The following is a 23,274-nucleotide window of genomic DNA, read 5'->3' on the forward strand; positions in this document are numbered from 1 at the left end:
GAGAATTTTGTACACTGTAGAGGCACTAAGGTTAGGGGATGTGCTTAATTGTACCAGTCTGGGTATATCTGGTAATAGAATATTATTGAAAGAGAGATACGGCACATCAAGACATGAGTTAAGCAATATATTGTAGAAGTTAAAATCATTATTGGGGATAAAATATTGGTCTCTTAGTTGCTGAAAGGATAGAATGATGGGGCCATTAATAATTTGATGAATGAATTTGATACATTTTTTAATCCAGGATTTGCGATTAAAGGTTCTGTTGTTGATGGCAAAGTCTTTGATGTTCCAAAGCAATGGGATACGTATTTGTTAGGAGCTTTATTATGAGGAAAAAGAAAAACCTTTAGAGCTTCAACAGAGGTCTTGATCAGATTGGATAGGGCCATAGAGGAGCGATTAAAAAGATAGATGAGATTGGCTGAATGATACGGATAAACCAATGTTTTCTCTAATTTGAGCCACGTCGGAGGATCCGACGTCTGGGATGAGTCCAACCAACAGCATGATTGTTCAAGAATGAAAGCTGGGAACCTAACTCCACCCATTCCGTAACAAGCTTTTAGTTTAGCCAATGCAATCCTTTTACATTTACCAGGGCCCCATAGGAAGTTAAGTAAGATAGAATAAATAGGTTTGAAAAAGGAAAGAGGAAGTGGAATTGGAAGGAGCTGAATATAATCTAGAATAATAGGGGATAGCATCATTTTAATAGTATCAAGTCGGCCCCACCATGAGAGATAGAGGGGGGACCATTTAGAAGTGAGATCTCTAAGTTTGTCCAACAATATTCATAAGTTAATTTTAACAGTGTCATATATTGTGGGGGCAAACTTGACAACAAGATATTTAATGGTGTTGTGACACCATTTTAGGCTGAATAAATCTAGTTCATATTTAAAACAGAAAGAGTTAAGAGGAAGAATTTCATATTTATCTTTGTTTAGTTTATACACCAAAACTAGACTAAATTGGTGAAGCATCTCAAGCAAATGTGGTAAATGGAGTTTGGGAGTTTTAATAAAGATGAGAACATCGTCTGCATATGCAGCAATCTTAAAGTGTGTGGATCCACCAGGAATTCCAGGTACATTTTTATTGGATCTAATAAGCTCTAGTAAAGGATCCAGCAAGAGAATATACAGAATAGGGGAAAGAGGACAACCTTGTCGCTTACCTCTTAGTAACTGAAAATATGAAGAGGACTGTCAGTTAGCAAAAATAGATGATTTGGGGCAGGAATAAAGCAGTTTAACAAGGGAAATACATTTTTGCCACAACCATGCCACTGGAGTGATTGAAACATGAAGTCCCAACTAACCTGATCAAAAGCCTTTTGTGCGTCCAAAGGAATGGTAGCATAACCTTGTCTGTCTTTTTTATCTTTAGAAACAACGTAAACGGCATCAAGAAAAAGTCTAGCATTAGAGTAAATATTGTGTCCTTTCACATAACCCACCTGATCGGATTTGATCAAGGCCGGGAGAGAGGATTCAATTTTGTTGGCCAGAATTTTGGCAAATATTTTGCATTCTACATTAATGAGGGATATGGGGTGATAATTGTTTGGGCATGTAGGATCTCTATCAGGCTTGGGAAAAAAAATAAGCAGGGTTTCAGAAAAATAGCCAGAGGAGGATTTTTGCTCAATAAAGTAAGAAAATAAGGATTGGAGTTTAGGTGCCAGAGAGTGAGATACAGTGTTAAAAATTCCAACAGATAGACAATCCAGACCTGGAGCTTTGCTTTTACCTAACCCGTTGATGGTGTGTAATGTCAGGGAGAGTAATATCATTATCCAAATGAGAGAGATCAACCTGCAGATAAGAAGTTCTGTGTATATTGTTGAGGAAAGAATGTATATTCTCATTGGTGATAGGGATATCAGGAGTATATAGATTTTTATACAACTTTTTAAAGCAATCAAGGATATCCTTGGGATGATTATTATATACAGATCCTGAGGCATCTTTTAAGTGGGAAATAAAATGCATTTCTTTTCTTGTCTTCAAATATGAGGCAAGTGCCTTCCCTCCCTTATTGGATGTTTGATACATTTTAGATTTGTATTTGAGAATAGTACCAGCAGCAAGATTTGTGAGTTCATTGTTAATTCGACAGTGTAATGCCATGACAAGATGAAGGTTTGTGGTGTTGGGGTTTTGGTAGTATTGTTGTTCGGTAGATGTAAGTTGAATGTATACATCATTGAGGTGTTTTTTGCATATTGTTTTCATCCTATCTGAAAAATCCATAATGTGACATCTAAAAGCAGCTTTAAATGCATCCCAATTGTTTACCACCGATGTATCTTCATCATGATTATCATGATAAAATTGTTGTAAAAAGGATTGAAATGATAGGATAACATTCTGATCTTGCAATAAGTGATTATTGAGTTTCCATTGTGAAGAGGGTCTACTGATATCTTCAAAAATAAAGGAGGTACTAACAGGTGCATGATCTGAAATAATAATATTAGAGATATTAGAGTCGACAATAGTGCAAGTGAGAGTTTTGGAGATGTATATGTAATCTAAGCGGGATAGTGTATTGTGTGGAAGTGAGTTAAAGGTATAATCACGTCATGTGGGATTCGATAGCCTCCAAGAGTTGATAAGACCAGTTTCAGAAAGGCAATTTAGAAATGACCTAAGAGATTTTGATGTTTTAAATACACAACTAGACTTTCTATCGAGAAACGGATCTAGGACTCGATTGACATCACCACACAAGATTAAGTTGGAGACATTGTTTTTAAGAATCATTTTTTTAACAAATAACCAGAAGAGTGGATCGGGTTGAGTTGGATCATATATGTTCAGAATAGTCGCCTGTACTGAATCAATCATGAGTTCGACCCACACCCATCGACCCACAGTATCTGCATCATTTTCCAGGATTTTGTAAGACAGTTTTTGGCTGAACAGAATAGCTAGACCATTCTTTTTGGAGACCACAGGGCTTGCTACAACGTCCTTGACCCACATGGATTTCATTTTCATGGCCTCCATAGCAAATAGGTGTATTTCCTGTAAGCATGCAATGGATGGTTTGAGTTTATTCAGGTGAGATAGGATCTTGCATCTTTTGATGGGGTTATTACAGCCCTTAATGTTCCAAGTAATACATTTAATCGTAATTTGATTGGTAGGGGCATTTTAGAATTAGGGTATAGAACCTTAACCTAAGAGAGATAAATACGCAAGCAAAAAGGAGAAAAAAAACATCAGGTGAAGAAAAAAGAAAGGGAAAAAAGAAAGGAGAAAAATCAAGTTCCAGACGATGAAGAAGGAACCACCGCAGAAGACGTATCCATGTTCAGTTTTGATGGAGCATATGAAAACCTTTAATTCAGCCGGATCGTCAAACATGGCAGAGCGATCATTATGTGTTACCTTGAAAGAACATGGGTGATGCAAACCATAGCGAATGTTCAGTTGTTTAAGAGCTGGATGAAAGGACAAGAACTCCTTCCTTCGTAGAGCCATACTATTAGCCACATCCTGAGAAATATATAGTTTATGACCTTGCCACGTGAGAGATTTCTTATCTCTGACTGCAGCAATAATGAGTTGCAACTGAGTATATTCAAGTAAATAGAAAATGAGTGTTCTAGGATAAGGTTGAGAAGAACCAGAGACTCTTTATTGACCAACCCGATGAGCTTGTAGTATGTTGAGCAGAGTTTCCATGGGAAGGTGGAGGATAGTCGGTAGTAGCTTTTGTAACAAGGCAATTGGATCAGATCCCTCACAAACCTCTGGCAGGCCTGAGATACGGCATTATGCATTTGAAGTTGTTTAATAGATTTTTTCAATAACACCCCCTTAGGAGATAAGTCCTCCACAATACTGACGCATCTTTCTACCTCCTCCATTCGATCTTCGAAGCCCTTCCATCCATCATCCAGTTGTTGTAATTTTTGATTCGTGGTTTCAATAAAGGGCCTCAGAGCTCTAATTTCTGATAAAATAGCGTCAACAGCCAGATCACCTTTGGGTCTTTTCAGGTTTGTGGAAGGAGGAGTGGACTCTTTTGTTGCAGAAGTGGTTTTTTGGTTGTTTTTGTTAGCAGCCATTTTGTCAGTACAATTTGGTAAGTATAATGGCCAGACCTCCGATTATTTGTAAGTGTAATTTGCAGGAGAAAGTTGAGACCAAGAGTCCTTAGTTAAGATGAGAAGAGCCAGGTTCAATACTGATAGAAGACGATATTGAATTGCACCTGAAAAATAGCTGCAGCTTACACCATTAGCCAAGGCCACTGGCACACCAGTGAACAATTTTGTAAATAGGTCAGGTATGTGTTAGATCTATTTAAAAGCAACCAATATTAGAGGTAAAGACAAACTGTGGTGTGACAGAAGAGCTGAACCAGTTTCTAGTACTGAATTCGTGCGATTCACCTAGGATGAAAGTAGCAGCAGTGATGCAATAATACTTGAATAGTAGTTGGGTCATGTTAAAACAACCAGGGGAGATAGCTGTTACTGTATACAATAATATTGAGGAAACAATCACTAAACAGAAAATTGTTTCAGCGCCTTTCATTTTGATCCTTTCTCTTCCTTCCCTTCTTTTTTTTTATTGTTCTTCTCTCTCTTCCCTCCTCTCCCTCTGCTCCTCCTTCTCTTCCTCTCCTCCACCCTTTATTCCCTCCCTTCTCCTCCTTCCTTCCTTACTCCTTTCCTCTTCCTTCTTTTCAGTCACCTCCAAGTATATCCAGGGAGTTATGAAGAGATGTTATCACCACTCATTTTGATTAAGACTGTACTTGTATTTTAATAAAGTTAATGAGAAAAAAAAGAGAAAAAAAGCATAAGGGCATGTCAAACAAATAATTAGCTGACCTTCCGTTTATAGTGAAAAGGCATGAGCGGTGGCAGTGTTGCAGGGGAGGAGCCGGGGCAGGGGTAGGCCCAAGCCGGCGCGTCACGTAAAAAGTGACGCTGGGCGTCTCCTCAGTGAGGCAGTCCTAAAGTGGAACAGTTGGCAGCCGTGAAGCGTATCACCTGACACGCGCTTTAGGAGAGCTGTGCTGAGTCAGAGCTGCAACATCCGGCAATGTAACGTGTCCGCGAGGCTCCGGTGCTGAAAGTAAGTTGAAGAAATGCAGAAAAAAGATAGTATTGCTTAATTTCCTAATAACGGGAGACGGAATGCACAGGTTAGGCAGCCATCATCCTTGGTGCCAGACCACGCCCCCATGAGAGTCTTCTTACTATATCAGTTGCTTATGTTGTTTCTCTGCAATACTTGATAACATTTGTGTTATATTTAAAGTCAATACTAGGATTTAGAAGACGTCCAAGGGGATATTCTACTCCTTTTAGAATCATACGCAAAATCCCACGGAATAACTACAAGTCGAGAAAGGTACTATAACAAGAAAAGTAAGAAACCTTTCGAAGCCCTTACAGCCGACAAAAAGAAAACCTATAGAATTGCCAAGAATTTAATTAAAAGAAATGATTTAATCTATCCCTATAAAAAACATCTTCAGTTACGAAAACTAGCTGTCATTGTTTAGATGGTTGAGGACGCACGATAGTAAATCCTTCTAGTCCCAATGTAATACTTATAAGAAAGACATTTCACAGACTGAACTGAATCTAATTCTTGAGGAAAAATTGTTGGAGTACATAGCAGAACTGTATAGCTCTCCCGAGGATAAAAATAACCTAATAATGGAGGACTCAACTCTATTCTGTATGTCAAAATTTCTTATTTTGAAATCGACGAAGAAGGCATACATAAAACTATAATGAATTTAAAGAGCTCCAGGGAGCCGGGTCCAAATGCGATACCAAACATAGTATTGAAGGCGCAACCAGAATTGTGGACACATATGTTAGCATTAATGTTCAAATAAATTGAGAACACTGGGACTTTGACAAAAAGCTGGCACAAAGCTATATTGGTGCCGATCTTTAAAAAAGAAAAAAGGGAAGATCCTCAAAATTATAGGCTAATGGCACTTATGGACACCAGTCAAAAAATGTTGATAGTATCCTCCTGAGGAATTTGACGAAATGGGCTGAAGAGAACAATTGGCCTCATTACCCGCCGCCAGCGTTGTTTCCGGACCGGCTGATCTCAAGTTCTGCAGGCGGGAGGTGTCATTCCTGCCAGATCTGACCTGGTGGTTTAACACCACCCACCTGCAGGCGGACGTGGAAACACTGGCACCATTACAAGATGGGACTCCATGGGAATGGGGATTTACCGAATTCCGCCTCTGGAATTACCGGGTCACCGGGGTTGTAATGCCCCGGTGATTCCAGGAATCATGGAGGCGGAATGGTAATACAAGTCTGGTGGTAACCTGCCAGAATTTCTGGCACGGTTACCGCCAGACTCGCAATGTGGCCCAATATCTTTAGTCACTTCCAAACAGGATTCAGGACGAATCACAACACATTAACAAACATAACAATGTTGTAATATTTGAAGGCTGAGGCAAAGAAGATTAATACTCCTTATTTGTATGTCTGTTGTGTCAACTTTTCAAAGGCATTTGATTTGGTGCCACGTAATATTCTTTGAAAATATTCTTTGAAAAAACTATCCGACTGTGTAATAGATAGCAATTTGTTATATTAAATTCAACTTCTTTACACAAACACAAGTATTGCAATCCAGTTAAACGTAGCAGGTCACTGTACAAAATATCAAGAATAAAATTCAGGATTGAAACAGGGTTGTGTGTTTGGGCCAACATTATACAACCTATTTGCTGCAGATATGGAAAATATATTCATATAGGCAAAAAAATGTCCACCTAGAGTAAACAGCATAGATATCCAAATGTTGGCCTACGCTGATGATATTATAATATTTGACCGTACCCTGATTGGGCTACAGAGGTAATTAAACGCTCTGGCGTAATATGCTGAAGAGAAAGCAATGGTGATCAACATAGAGAAAACAAAAACACTGCGTCTAAGTAAAAAGGATATTCGTAGTAAGGAAAAATGTATCTGGCATATCAACGATGCTCCATTAGTAAACATATTGGAGTATAACTATTTGGGATTCTGTAAAACAGCCATCTCCTCCAAAAAATGTTACTATTAAAAAGTATGTGATAATGGGTGGAAGAAGTGGCTAATGATAAAGCATTATGTAAACCACTGTGGGGGAAACAACATGGAGGGTATATTGGCTATATACAGAGTTAGCACAATTCCCACTATAATGTATGGATTCTCAGTACTGGATTCTCACCAGATAAATTTGCTGGAGCTACTAGAAGGTCAAATCCTGCGATCCATTAAAACCTCACTGGAGTATGGGGTGACTTCATTACAAACTACCTGGCGAGTGCAAAGAACACTGTTATATGTAAAATTTAAACGTAGCTGATGAGTCAAGTTACTTGTGTAGGCTGTTGGGTAAAACCCTAGACAACAATTGTGAAAATATTTTTTTGTCATCTCTTAAAGAATTCGCAGAATGGTTTATTGCTCAGCTGAACCTTGACCTGGACATGTTATTACAGGACCCCAACGCAGAAACTAAAAAAAAAAAAAAAAAAAAAAGACTGGGACATGGCTAGCAATGTGGCTAGCTTACACACAAAGACACAATATCAAGAGTTAGTCCGACAGGAATGGCAAAGACATATACCGTCACTCTATCTGACAAAGGTAATCAGTATGGATCTCAAGCGATTTATACTGCACCTGCGAATGAACACTTTGCATACAAGGAAATGTACAGGATTATGGCTGAGCATTCCCTATTTGAAACGATTATGCAGATGCTGTTATAAAAAAGTAGAAACCAGTCGTCATATTTTGTCTCAATGTAAAGCATTCACTACAATGTACACAAAGGGATATGGAACATTTTTGGGTAAACCAGAGAATAGTATAGGTGACCAATTTGCTAATTTATTTACGGAACAACATCTGTGGTAGTATGTACAGCAGCATATGATATATGGAAGGAAATTCGGAAAAAAGTGAATGAATTGTCAAATTGTACTCCTGTGAGAGTTTTTCCCTAGATTGATACTTTTGTTGTAATGAAACGAAATTTTAGAAGTGGATGAAATGTTAGAATGATGTGTATGTTCGATATCTATTTTGTATTTTTGATATGAAATGTGCTTAAAGTTTTAATTAATGAAACTACTTGCACAATAAAAAATATTAAAAAGTAAATACTGAGTACATTAGGACTATTAAACTATGACAATGTTACTGCACGTTTTTTGAGATGGTCGTATGACCAGCTCAGAACGCACTATGAAGTCCCCATTATTTCTTAATTGGTTCCTACATGCACGCTATTATTTGAAAACTAAAAACAATGAATGCAGGTGAATGTTTGCAGACTATTAACCCGGGATATCATTTCACCAAAATGCCAGGGGTAATGGAAGTGACATCACATGACCCTTAACTTCTGATGACATCACAGGAAGTGATGCCATTTGACCGCACCCCAAATGTGATATCATGGGAAGTGTGGGAACACAACCTTTCACTACTTGACAAAACAGGAAGTGGCATCACATAGCATTGTTCCTAAGCACACTATGTAAAATATGGTAACGATATCACGATAATGTGATATGCATTTCATACAAGAATGAATCACCATATGTATCGTTAAGATTGTTAAGATCAGTGTGTATAGGCCCATATTACAAAATGACTGTGAATACAAGCAGATGTCCATTGCCAAATGATAATGATGTGCTATTATATAGCACTTACGCTTAAGTGATTTATATAGAACAAATATAAATACAATGGGCCTCATTCCGAGATTGGAGGTAGTCATGGCGCTATTTGCACTTACCGGTGTAGTCCGACCTTTGTGGGACCAGTAAGTCCCCACTGAAAAAACCATTCCCATTTGAGCCCCCATAGGGCTCAAAGGGAATGGGGAAGTAGATAATAACGGTACCGCAGTTTGCGGTACCGTTATTGGCTCTGATTTTCCTTAACGTGTCCCGTCCATAACGCCTGTTCAGACCAGGCATTAAAGGAGGGACCCGCTAAGGGACCTCGTAGTAGGGCAGTAAGGGATTACCGGCAGCGGTCTCCTTACCGGTGCCCGGTATCCCTTACCGCCCTACTCGTAATGAGGCCCAATATCACCCAATCTGTGATGGTACTCATTTATCGACCTTAGAAGGATGAAAGTCTGAGTTGAGGTGTTTAAGAACTGACTAAATCACAGAAAGTGAAGTGTGCTTGAAATAAACCTTTAATGAGTCTAGCAATTATTGTATAGAATTCGAGAAAGACAAATCATTTGGAATTCCCATTCTTTCTTATTTAAAGACACTGCTGAAAGTGTTAGACTTGTGGAACCCCTGTACTTTTTTAAACATTTTTTAAGAGGCCTGAACAAGAAAGCCAAACACTCCAGAAGAAAAGAGCCACAGTATCCGATCTGAGTCTGTCGTGTGGAGTTGTGTGAAGGTCTGTGTGGTATGTTTGTTGTTGATGTGTGGTGAAGTGCGTGCAGGTTGCTGTGGTTTAAGTGTGGTTGTGTTTAGTTAGTGTGTGAGAGTTGTGTGAGGAGAGGTGAGGTTTTTAGAAGTTTTGTGGAGTTGGTTAGTAGCCTTGTAATTCGGAGAAGTGCAAACTCCTATTGTGTGTCTTTGGTGATTTAGAGATGGTTGTCGTCCTTTCAGTGATTAGGATTCAGTATGATAAGGCTGTCTCTCATCTCTCTGTCATTATGTTAAACTAGCTAGTGTTTGCAGGCCACACTCTGGATGTTCTGATCTCTTAAAACCTTCCCCTTTCGATCCCTCTCACCACTCCTCTCTCCTGGAGGGATCACTTCTCCTTTCTTCCCATCTCACCCTCTCTACCCCTCAGGTCAAGCCAACTCCAGCACTGCTACCTAACTTCTCGGTTATTCGACCCATGAGGAGTGTGTCAGTTGAGGCTTTCGCCACCACTTTCCCACCCCCTTCTTGCCCCCTTGGCTGACTCACACACTGACACAGCCCTTTCCATTCTCCACTCTGCTATATCTGATCCTCTTGATGTTCTTGCCCCTGTAATGAGGATCTGCTTGAATACCAAAGCCAAGTGCAACTCTTGGTATGACTCAGATCTCATCACCCTTAAACGCAAGTGCAGGGTGGCTGAGAGGAAATGGTGTGCTTCCAGGACATCCTCTGACAAACTGGCCTGCCGCCTGCTCCAAAGGCAATACCGGCTCTCTGTCCTCAACAAGAAGAGAGCCCACATCCAAGCCTGCATCTCTCCGGCATCTAACAACTCAGCCAAACTCTTTAAAATCTGCAAGGAGCTGACCAATCCTGCAGCAGTTTCTACCTCTCCTGTCCCCTCCCAGGCCCTCTGCACAGCCCTGGCCTCTCGTTTCCTCTCTAAAACTCAGGACATACTGTCCTCCCTCTCTTCCTCTCACCCTCTTCCCTCTGCACCCTGCTCTTCCTCTGGACTTTCTTCGGCCACCCCTCATCCCTCCTTCTCTGCCTTTCCCCTGTTCTCCTCAAACAAGGTTTCTAGACAAGTCTGATCCATGAAAGTCCTGTCAAGACAGATTCACCCCTGTTCCTCCAAAACCATCAAGGACACATTGACACCCTGGCTCCTGCTCTGGCTGACTTCTGCAACCACACCTTCACCACTGTAGTCTTCACCTCCCCCTGAAGCACTCCCTTGTGCACTGTCTTCTTAAGAAGCCCTCTGCTGGCCTGTCCTGCCCAGATATCTCCATCACTCCTTTCCTGGGCAAATCACTGGAAATGCTGGCCATCTCGCAGCTTAATATAAACACTTAGTCGGTTGATTGCCTCCATGACCATCAGTCTGGCTTCAGAGCAGCCAGAAGCATGGAAACCGCTCTCCTGAACATCTGTGAAGACCTGCTCTCCAACCTCGATTCCAAAACCCCCTGTGTCCTCATCTTACTTGATCTTTCTTCTGCCTTTGACACGGTCAACCATGCCATCCTGCTCAACAGTTTCCAATATAACCTGGGTATCACTGATCAGGCCCTGGCTTTGCTGACCTCTTTCCTCTCTGATTGACCCTCCATGGTCCATCTCGGGTCCTTCCTCTCCTCTATTCCTCTATCTTTACCTGTGGTGTTCCCCAGGGGTCTAACCTCTCTCTGTGGCTGTTCAACCAATATCTGGCACTTCTTGCCCACTGCATTGCCGCTCTCTGCCCCAACTTTCCGTGCTATGCAGATGACACTCAACTCATTTTCAGGCTCTCTTCTACCACCTCTGCTCATTCTCTTCTCTCTGACTGTCTGTCCGCCATCCAGGCGTGGTGTGCCACCAATGATCTCTGCCTTAATGCCAGTAAGAACAAAATTCTCCTCATTGGCACAACTACTCCCTCCTTTCCTGTTCCTCTCTGGCCGGCCTCCCTTGGCCTTTTTCCTGCTCCCACCTGTGAGGCTAAAAACCTCAGGGTCATCTTTGACTCCACACTTTTCTTCTCTCCTCACATCTCTGGCATCTCTAAGAAATCACACTACCAGCTGCACCTCCTCAGAGGTATTCTTCCTTTCCTCTCCTTCCCCCAGAATCTCACTGTCTCCAGAGCTCTGGTTCTCTCTAGGCTGGACTACTGCAACAGCCTCTTTCTAAATCTAGCTGCCTCTTCTCTCCGCCCTCTGCAACTCATCCAAAACAGGACTATGAGACTTGTCCTTGGCCTCAAGCCCCGGGATCGTATCTCTCCAGGACTGAAATCTCTGCACTGGCTCCCAGTGGCAGCAAGGATTAAGTTCAAAACCCTCTGCATTGTCCACAAGGCCTTCTGGGGCCTCGGACCTAAGTACCTTCAACTCTCTCTTCCTAAATATCTTCCTTCTCGAGCTCTTCGCTCATTCGCCTCCAACTTCCTCAGGGTCAGTCACTTCTCCAAAAAGCAAGTTGGTGGCCTCCCTCTGGTATAGCCTCCCTGCCTCTCTGAAACTTGAGGAGAACCATCTCCGGTTCCGGAAGCACCTCAAGCAGTCTCATTATCAGCTAAGACTTCATCAGGGAACGGGGGAGAGAAAGCAGAAGCAAAGAGGAAGCTTTTTCGGTGCTTCCGGAAACAGAAGATGGTTCTCCTCAATTTTCAGGGAGGCAGGGAGGCTGTACTTACCCTTGCACTTGCCACCAGCTTGCCGCACTTTTATTTATTGTCTGTATTTATTTTAATGTTATCCTTTGTACTGCACTGCCCCCTCCCACTTCCCCCCGCACTTTTTCCCTTCCCCCTCCCCAGCACTTGCACAATCTCAATTTCACCTGGCCTAGTAGGATCGTTGTCTCTGTCTTCCCTCTGTTTCCCCTCCTTTGCCTCATTGTGCCTTGAAACACTTGTGTATAGGTGTGTTATGAATGCCATATCATGTCATATCACCATAGCTATCTTTGTATTTGGCCAGCCACTACATCCAAGTTTGTGGTTGGTGTAAAGTAGTACTTTCGTATCAATCTGCTAGTGACCTGCGCCCCTGCCCTACGTCTTGTCTGGGTGGGTGAGGTTGGTGGTTGTGCCTTTGTGTTAGGCACGTCTGCCATTGTTCTGTCAAGATGGGGTTGTTGTTGTGTTCTATTCTACCTAGCATTGTGTCTCTTGTTCTTGTAGGAGTTTTCCTTTGTCGGTCCTGGGTGTTGTCTGTGCCATCATATATGCTGTCAGCCTGTTCTTTTTTATTCCTGTTTGATTTTTCAGTTGTTTCCATCTGGTTCCGAGGTGTTGAAGAACCATGTTTTTAGTAGTTTTCTAAATTTTGGGTGATTTTTGGTATTTATTATTCCTTTTGGGAGGTTGTTCCATGTTTTTGCTGCTAGGTGGGTGAAAGAGTTGCCTTCTAGTTTTTTTCTGACATAAGGTTTTGGTTCTATGTGGATTTCATTGCTTGATCTGAGGAGTCTCGATGGTTTGTAGATGGTTATTTTCTTTTGTAAGAACTCTACTCCCCATCCGTTGATTGCTCTCTGTGTGTTATACACATTCTTTTGAATGTGATACGATGTTTGATTGGAAGCCAGTGTAAAAATGTTAGCGCTGAAGTGATCTGATCTCGTCTTGACAGTTTCAGGAGGAGTCTGGCTGCTGAATTTTGGATGCGTTGGAATTTCTTCAGGATGTGTTCCGGCATCCCGAGGTAGAAGTTATTTGCGTAATCTATTCTTGACATGATGAGGGCGACAATTGTCAGTGTTTTGTGGCAGAAGGAGAAGAAAGGTAGGATTCTTTTTTGTTGCTTAAAGGAGGAAGAAGCATTTCTTAATTCTTGCATTTACTTGTGGTTCTAAGGTTAGGGTGTTGTCCATTCGGACTCCCAGCTTTGTTACTACCTTAGATGGTGTGGGTGCAGTTCCCAATTTAATCAGCCAGGGGATGTAGGTGTTGTTCGCTTGGTTTTTGTATATAATCATGATTTCAGTCTTTCCTCGGTTGATTTTTAGGTTGTTGGCATTCATCCATTCATGGGCCTCATTATAACCCTGGCGCTCCCGTAATTAAGGGGGCCGGTATGGGACAGGTCCCCCTCATTACAGGAGCGCCGATAACGAGGTTCCCTTTGCAGGACCCGGATCAGACATTTGGTAAAACCAGGTGTCTTTTCCGGGTCCCGCGAGGGGAAGAGGGAGGTAATAACGGGCCATTCGCAATGTGCCCGTTATTACCTCCCTTCCCATTCCCATTGAGCCCTATGGGAGCTCAAATGGGAATGGGGAATGGTTCCTGCAAGGAGGAATTATCGGGTCTGCCTATGTCGGAATGACCTGGTTATTCCTCATTGCAGGAACCCGGTATTGGAGCTCAGTAATAGCATCCTGGCTACCTCCATACTGGTAATGAGGCCCATAGACTTCTTTTAGAAATTCTACTAGAGTTGAGTGATCTGCTTCAGTGTCTTTGATTTTGTAGATGATTTGAGTGTTGTCTGCGTAGTTGTAGCATGTAATGTTGATTTTTTTAAAAATCTTGATTAATGTCGTCTGGTAGAGGTTGAACTGTAGTGGTGAGAGTAAGGATCCTTGTGGTACTCCACAGTCGTTAACTCGTGGAGTAGATTTGAAGGGTTTTATCCATGCAGTTTCTGTTCTGTTTGCTATGAATAATTTAATCCAGAGTAGTGCCATGTCCATTATACCTATATCTTCTAATCTTTTGATCATGGTGTTATGACTTACTGTGATGAAAGCAGTGGAGAGGACAAGCAGAATCAGAGCAGAGGTTGTGTTGGAGTCTACATTTGTTTTTAGGTCATCCCAGATGTATAGGAGTGCTGATTCTGTTCCTCTTGCAGGTCTGAAGCCGACTTGTGCTTGGTCTAGCGGTTGGTGTTTTTCTACGTGTTGTTGGGTTAATTTGGATACATATGTTTCTAGGTGTTTTGCCAGTTAGGGAAAGAGCGAAATCAGCCTGTAGCTGGAGAGATCTTTCACGTCGCCACTTGTGTTCTTTAGAAGAGGTTTAACATATGCTGATTTGAAAGACTGTGGTACGGTCAATGTCGCGAGTGACAGATTGAGGAGATTTCTGTCATATATTCAGAAGGCGTTCCTTGTGTGAGGATTGATTTGTAGATGTCAGGGGGGCAGGGATCCATGGTCTATCCTGCTTTCTTGCTATGATTTAGCAGCTTGACAAATGTCTCTACTGATATTTCCAGGAAGTATTGGAGTTTGAGCTCTGGCTCCTTGCCAGGTACGGCTGGTTGAGTGATGGGGTTGGTCAGTCTGTTTTGTATGGTTTGTCGGATGTCATTGATTTTGTTTTTTGAATGGTCTGCCAGGTTGTTGCATAGTTTCTGTGAGGGTAATGGTGTGTTGTCGCAACTTGGTGAGTTTCTCATTTCGTTCATGTTGTTGAACATTTCTTTTTGTGTGTTGGTGGCTTTAGTGATTCTGTCATCATAATCCCTTTTCTTTTCAATTTCCTTCTTATACCATCCGATTTGTCTCTGGAACTGGGTTTTCTTATCTTGGTCATATTCTTTCCTCCATTCTAGTTCCAGCTTCTTGCTGTTCTTTTTCATGGTGTTTAGTAGTGGGGTAAACCATTTTACCATTGCTCGTTTTCTTGAAGGGGTAAATGGTTTTTCCGGGGCAATGTTTTCAGTGGTATCAGCAATTCATTTATGGAGTAGCTCCATTTTCCTGTGTAGGTCTGCCTTCTGCAATTCTGCCGTTGAAGGTTTGGTCAGCTCCAGTTGTTCTATTATGTTGCTTGCTTTGATGGTTTTCCAGTTTCTTTTTGTGGTGGTTTGGAGTTTGAGGGGCTTGATGGTAGCTTTTGTTGGTAGCATGATCACGAATGGAATGATGAGATGGTCGTCCAAAGTATTTGTATTGGGGGTGCAGTGGTTATATGTTTTTAGTTGCCGAAGATTGCATCAAGGGTATGTCCTGCCGAGTGTGTTGCCCCTTTGACCAGTTGCTGTAGTTTCATGGTTGTCATTTGTCCAATTAGTGCATTTTGGGAGTTGGTGTTTTTTTCTTCTAACCATATGTTGAAGTCCACCAGGATTATCAGATTCTCATGTTGTATGGCTATGCTGGTGATGGCTTCTATGAAGTTGTCGATGAAGATTGCATCGTGTGTCGGTGGTCTGTAGACCAGTATGAATTAAATGTTTGTTTTTGGATCCGCTGATATGTGTAAGACCATGGTTTTGCAGTTCACGATGTTGAGCGGTTTGTCTGCTTTTATTTGCATTTGAATGCTATTGAGAGGCATTCTGCTTTTATATTTTTTCTGTTTAAATGGAGGCATTTGAAATTGGTGGAGAGGCAGCTTTGGAGTGTGATTTTGTAGTTGTCATCCAGCCATGTTTCTGTGATGAATAGGATGTTGATACCATTGTCGCAGAGAAGGTCAAAGATTTCTTTTGACTGTTTTGACATGGATCTTGCATTGATTATGTTTCAGTGGATTTTTATGGTAAAGTTTGTGTTTTGCTTTAATGTTGGCACTGTCTTCTGCCTGGTGTTTTGGTTTCTATCCAAGTTGATCTCTAGTCGTGGTGTTGGCACAGTTGTGTCTGTGTCATCATCGAATAGCTCTTCTAAGTTAAGTCTTGGGTTTTTGTTTTCATCAGGTTCCTCTTCTAAATGTTATGGCTGTTGAAGGGAGGGTCCTCTTGTTTTGGTGATGTATGGGGTTACGGTGTTGTTCGTGTTCTAGTTACCTCTAGCTTTGTCCATTCTTCTTCTGCGTGGTTGTGATTGGTTGTCGGTCTTTCTTGATTTGTTCATTGTGTTGGTTTGTTCTGGTGAGTGGTTATTTGCGAGGTATGGTTTTAGGTATAGGTATTTGTCTCTTCTCACGGCGCTGGTTGTGATTTCATTCTTGTCTATGGGAGTGTGTTCTACAGTTGTGAATCTTTGGTGGTATTCAGTTGGGTTTGCTCTCTCTGGCCTTTGTCTTTCTTTTAGTCAAAATAGTTTTTGCAGCATTTTGAGTTATTTGGCAGTCCGCTGTGGAGTTGGTATCAGGGTTATTTCTTGTTTTTGTTGTTTATTTTGTTAGTTTGGGTTGTTGCAATTGCATTCTCGTATTTCATTTGGATTTTCTTCGGGGTTTAGGTTGTGGTTGCAGGGGCGGTAGCCCTTGTGCAGTGCTTTGTTGGGTGGCTTGGTTTTTGTTATGATTGTATGGTTGCATGCGTTTTTCCAATTGGTTTTGTTTGGTTCGTTGTTGTAGAGTCAGACTATCGTGCTTTAGTCCGGCTGACTTGTGATGTTGGACTGGGTGTGGGGGTTTGTCCGATACAACCTTGGGCGTTGTCTGGAGGAGGTCTAGAAGGGGTTATATTGCTGGGGCAATTCAGGTGCTGTACCAATGTGGCACTCTCTGGGTGAGACTCAAGGCAACATAAACAATCTTCTGGGGTGCGACACAAGCTAGTGCTCACAGCGCCATCTGAGTATGGCCGGGCCAACAATCGGAGCACTATCTCATTGTGGCGAGGGGCAATTCTTACAGCACTATCTTATTGTGGCACTCTCTAGATTTGATTGAATTATAGTCCTTCTCAACAAGTCTTACAGCACTATCTCAAAGTGGCACTTTCTAGATGTGATTAAATTAAAGGTCTTGAAAAGGAAGCGTCAAGCATGATTCACACTCCTGCCGCCCCTTTTGAAGTACCAGGAACGTTCATGCCTAAATATGTGACGTATAATGAGAAAATAAACCAGCAGAGAGCTGAAGTTGGACTCTGTCCAGTACCTATCAGAATAACAGCACTTATTGAAGTACCGACACCTAAGAAAACCTGGACAGTAAGGTATCTATTGAGAAAACCATATTGACAAGTGAGACAGAGTGACGCCTGTCAGAATGTAATACATGAAGAAGCTAATAAGATACAAAGGAAGACAAATGATGACGTCATGAAAACCCAGACTGACTGACATATAGAAGATGTACGACCTGAGAATGATGACAAAAAGAGACAAACTACCATGGAAAAGTGACATCCTGAGCCTAAAAGTGAAACAATTGATGTCAAGATGTAAAGAACTTATGCCACATGCGCCATGAAGATATTCAGTCAGTTTAAAAGTGTACAGATGCAAGAAACTGCAAGAAGCCAAGGAATCCTGAGGCTTGCTTATGCTTAGTAGCAAAGTAGATTGCAGCAAGCGTCACCTATACATATCTACCTCAAAAGAGCACTTTATATAAGTAAACTTCCACTAAGCACAACAGCAGAATCAACCAGAGGTTACTAAAGGTCTCAAGAGGAGAGATTTGCAGCAAACAAATCGAGAATTAAAGACAGAAAGAAACTCAGCCGAAGGTAACCATGCCAAGAAGCCAAGGTCGTATCAGCTGGAACAGGCCGACAGTGGATACAATTAAAGAGAAAGAAGAACAGAGTATCCTATTCGGAACGGTCAAGATAAATGGCATACGACTGGGAGAATTAAATCAAATACATGAAATTGCATGAAGGAAAGGCCGATTTCACGGTGTCAGAATCACGTGACCAGGCAATCAGGAAGGGATGAAACGTTCACACCTACGCATGGACCTTTGCCATATTCAGATGCCTTAACTTTCCCAGACCAAGAAGCAAACTCGAAACCAACTACAAGGAAATAATTGACACATGACCACTGAGGGGATGATTGATTGTAACAATAATTGGAGGGAAGCTGGGGTGCAGACAAACTCCCTGCACCTGGCTGGCTATTCTGCACACTGCTAAGTGCAAGTGGAAAAGTATGAGTGGGGTTGATGCCAACCCAATCATAGTGGCTTGTGTAATCTAGGGTCCCATAGTTAGTAGAACCAATGAGACGTCATACTTTTAGTGATGTTTACAGTAGCCATTTTGAAGGAAGGGCTTAGTTGCCTCCCCTGACATTGTTTATCCAATCCCCTCTCCCCATTACTATATACAGATATAGTACCTATATTAAAGTTACCTTCCTAGAACCATTCAAGTTGCATGCTAATTTTTAAGAGTTACAAGTCAATGATGGTGAGTTTTTGGTATAAATGTTATGTTTTTTTGGAACTTAATTGGAGTTGAAGCGAGAAGGAAGATCGAGCGATTGCTGATATTCATTGAACTCCCCATTTTTTGTACTTGTCATTAAACGGACTCCCTTTGCCAAACTATTGAGTTGTCATTATTGATGTGGTGCAAGAGTACGAATCTGCATCCCCATCCATCTCAAGAGTGCTGCTGCTTATCTTAAAGTGCTGTTTGGAAACCCCCAGTCCTATGGGCCGGCTGGGGTCGACCCTGCATTGTATTCTTAACAATTCCCTAGTGTGCGATGCAGGGCAATAGTCCCAGTGACATCCCAGTGTGGTGCAGGCCAATAATCGGCATACTATCCCAGGTAGGCAGAGGCTAATAATCACAGTACTATCATAGAGAGTCGCAGGCCAATGATCCCAATACTATCCTCAAGAGGCATAGGCGAATAAGCAGACGCACAGGCTCGTAATCACAGTACTATTATTATAGTGGCGCTTTCAAGATGTGATTAAAATTAACAGGCACAAATCTGTAAGGGTGCGACTCAGGCTAACAGTCACAGTACTATTCTAGAAAAGCACAGTCTAATAGTCACAGTACTATTCTAGAGAGGTACCAGCTAATGATCACATCCCTATCCTAGAGAGGCACAGGCTAATAAGCAGAGGCACAGGCTAGTAATCACAGTACTATTCTATTGTGGAGCTGTCTACATGTGATTCAGATCAATAGGCACACATTTCTAAGGGTGCGATGCCAGCTTATAGTCACAGTACTACCCTAGATAGGCACAGTTTAATAGTCACAGTACTATTCTAGGGAGGCACAGGCTGCTAATGCTCACAATACTATCCCAGAGAGGCACAGGGTAATAAGCAGAGGCACAGGCTAGTAATCACAGTACAATTCTATTTTGTTGCTGTCTAGATGTGATTCAGATCAATATGCACACACTTCTAAGGGTGCAACACCAATAGTCACTGCACTACCCTAGATTGGCACAGTTTAATAGTCACAGCACTACCCTAGATAGGCACAGTTTAATAGTCACAATACTATCCTAGAGAGGCACAAACTAATAATAAGAGGCACAGGCTAATAATCACCACTGTACTATTCTATTGTGGTACTTTCAGGGTGGGATCCAGATCAGTATGCACACATCTCTAAGGGTGCAACACAGGCTGATACTCCCAGTACTATCCTAGAGAGGCACAGGCTAATAGTGACAGTACAATCCTACAGAGGCACAGTCTAATGGTCACGGTACTATCCTAGAGAGGCATATGCTAGTAATCACTGTACTATTCTTATTGTGGTGTTTTCTAGATGTGATTCAAATTGATATGCAGAAATCCCTAGGGTGCGACGCAAGCTAACAATCACAGTACAATTCTAGAGAAGCACAGTCTAATAGTCACAGTACTATTCCAGTGTAGGTCGGTTTGTTATGTGGCAGGGGTTTCAGAGAAGAGTGATTGCTCTACTCCCCAGCCAAGCCACTCCTACCCTGTTAGTCACTGCTGGTTGACAGCTGGCCACTGGCTTCCCCTGCTGACACCTGCAGTCACGGTCTGGAGTCGCTTCTGTAGGAGCCGCCATTTGCCTTGGGGTCCTTAGCTGCAGGGGCTGCGTGGGCAGAGGGCTGACCTGGAAAGGACGGTAAGTGTAGCAAACAGCTTATCTGGGGAAGGGGGTTGGCTGGGAGGTGGGTGCAGAAGGGAAGGAATCAAAGGAGAGGGTCGGGAGTGAGGGGGCACGCAGGCCTGAGGGGCCTCAACAAGATTTAAATAAATATGCAACCAAGGCCCAGGAGGGTCCTTGAAGCCAAACACTCACCTGGGTGTGCCTGGGTGGAGGAAGGCACACTCAGGCTGTGCTGTGAACTAGGCCAGGCACCAGTGAAACAAGCAGCCTATCAGGGGAGGGGGCGGGCTGAGAGGCAGGTGCGGAAGGGAAGGAATCGAAGGAGAGGGTCACAGAGCAAGGGGGCTACCAAACCCAAATAACTTCCTTTAATCGATTACAGGAAGAAAATATGATTGAGAGAGAAGATGATATTAGTTGTGCTATTGAACCTTAAATACAACCCAGTGCTGCCTGGTGAATTGTTTAAGTGGAACAATATACATATTTTCCCCACTTTTCTCTGAGCAAGCATAGCAAGCAACAGAGACCCAACAAGGCTGTTTGAAAGCTGTGTTGGTTCTTCCCCCAGAACATTTTCTTTTTAAAACGGGACATTTTTAAACAAAATGCCTGTGAAAAAAATATGTAAAAAGACATGCAATTTAAAATCTGTCGTTTACAGTTAAAAATGACTTTAGGCATTGCTTTATTAACGGTACACAGGAGGATTTTGTACACAGAAGCATTTTACAAACCATTTTCCTTTGTACCCACACTACATGTCAGCATTTCCACTGTGAATCTCATGATGTCAATGCCATGACGTCAGTGTTCATAATACTACTGTTCTTTTGTACAATTTGAAAGTGCATTACTCTCTGCGAGGAGTCCAAGTTAGTGAAACAACAATCAATCGTGGTCGATGTTGATGTTGATGAAGGCACGAATGTGGATCTTGCCAGACTATCACAAGGTGTGTGCCCATTTATATTGTGGACACCAGTATTGACCAAAATGTAAAGCATCTCAATTCCAACTATATCAAATCTGTCTTGGTTGGTGAGCATTGGTGGCACATGGCAACCCTCGTGTTCCAGTAACAATGCCAGATCAGGGTGTTTCTTCTGAATTTTGGCATTAATATCAGACATAATTATCGAATATGGTGGAAATTCCAATCTCTAAATTATTGAACACGCCTTTTAACATTTTTAACTTTTCAGTTACTGTATAATTTCTCCTGGAACTCCGAGGGGGACTGTACAATTCAGTTATTACCAGATTACATAAGTAGCATGCATGATGCCAATGCCTACAAAGAATGTTATTATTATTGACTTATAGCTAAGATCTGTGCAAAGTGTAGCATATACCAAGTAGCACGCCCCCCAATAATCTTCCCATAGGATCTGAGGTTGCAATTTTTCAAAGACCTTGTATCCTGCCCGGTATATCACAACTCTAGCCTAGGTCTCTTGCTACACAGTTATTTCAATGTTGAATAGCCAATCTCGACAATCATTGGGCCTCATTACGGGTTTGGCGGTAGCCGTGCCCTTATTAAGCACTACCGGCACCGTTGTTGCCTTTCCGGCACATTCGTAATGAGACCCATTGTCATCGATACTCTTCACAAGAATATCAGCGTTATGCAAGGAACACATTATTTGAATCACCTTTTTCTATTTGTATTTATTTGTATTGCTTATAGTGCAAACAATACCTCAAGAGCGCTTTACAGCAGGTTTGTGCCAGAATTAGGTTTGGCATTTTGTACACTTCTAGCATGGTACTGTTGGTGGAGGGAGAGATGGAACTGATGTTCAAATATTTCTGTATTGTTGAGAAGTGCATAGATTCCCTAATTTCTTACACAGATGTTTCGTTTTCTTGTATATCATTAAAAAGTGCTGTCAGAGATTTTTCCATTATCTTACAAGGAGAACCTAAAGGAAGGTTATCATGTGAGATGTCTCCTGACTGCACAACTTCTTTAGTACCAAGATGCCTTTGGGCGTGCATGCGCTTTATAGTTCATTTAAGATAAGATAAGATGTTCTCAAATATATTGAAAGCATTCATGTGTAAGTATGGCAACTCCCTATTAGTACACTGGCCTGATTACAGTCTTGGGAACTTTGTTCACTCTTCCCAACATTCATGTTGGATGATGTTTCTCTCCCGAGTATGTTTATGCCAATAATGACCAGGAGGGTGTGGGTACACATAGCATAATGGATGAATTAGCATCATGGTGGAATTTGAGCCATTGTTAAGTAGTAAGAATCTAGTAATGGATAGATACACTATGGAAATGACAACACAGACGCCTTCCATGTCCTTGGCGTTCTTAATCCCCCAAACTGTGCTCCTGTTCAACATTTTGATTGATGGCTACTTTGTATAACAAATAAGAAAACCAGCAATTTGCTAATACCTCCTTAGCCTTTGTTAGATACAATAATACACTAGGTGTGGGGAACAGCATAAATGTTACCAACACATTTATGTCAACAATCCAAGAAGAACTGGGGCTGGAACAATTGATGCAATGTATTCAATAAAAAAATAAAAAATAAAAACGTGTTCATTGACTTTCCCCTTGGAAATCCTTTCTGCCAGCCAGAGGCGTTGCTAGGGGGGGCTGAGGGGGCTATAGCCCCGGGTCTTTTGGTTGTAGCCCCGGATAGGAGCTCAGAGGTTACAACCAAAAAGGCTAGCTAGCCCCCAGTCCCGACAGTCCCAAAATTCGCATAGCCCCTGATCTTTTCCAGACCTAGCAACACCCCTGCTGCCAGCACTTTGTTTCATTCAAAATATACATTTCTCACATGGTACACGTTTTCAACGACCTTGGAACAACCTTCTTTGATCTACAAGTAAAAAACAAACATTACCTTCCGGGACAGAAACATGGTGGGGTGCTTATTGAGCAAAAGTTACTGTATCATGTGTGCAATATATAGACACATAGGGCCAGATTCATGGAATAGTGCACAGATATCCCACAAAGCCTGCGCACCAAGAATGATTCTGCGAGAGCCTGCGTGCAGAGTTTTCTCTTCTTTGTTTGCACAAAGTAACCGAATATGCAAGTTGCAGCCGGAATGCTCCCCAAAATCCCCCACGCAAAGCTAAAACAGCCAGAAACAGCTACCTTTTCTTGCTCCCGGGA

Source organism: Ambystoma mexicanum, chromosome 7q (assembly GCF_040938575.1).
Source record: "Ambystoma mexicanum isolate Mex_15411 chromosome 7q, UKY_AmexF1_1, whole genome shotgun sequence".
Taxonomy (NCBI): domain Eukaryota; kingdom Metazoa; phylum Chordata; class Amphibia; order Caudata; family Ambystomatidae; genus Ambystoma; species Ambystoma mexicanum.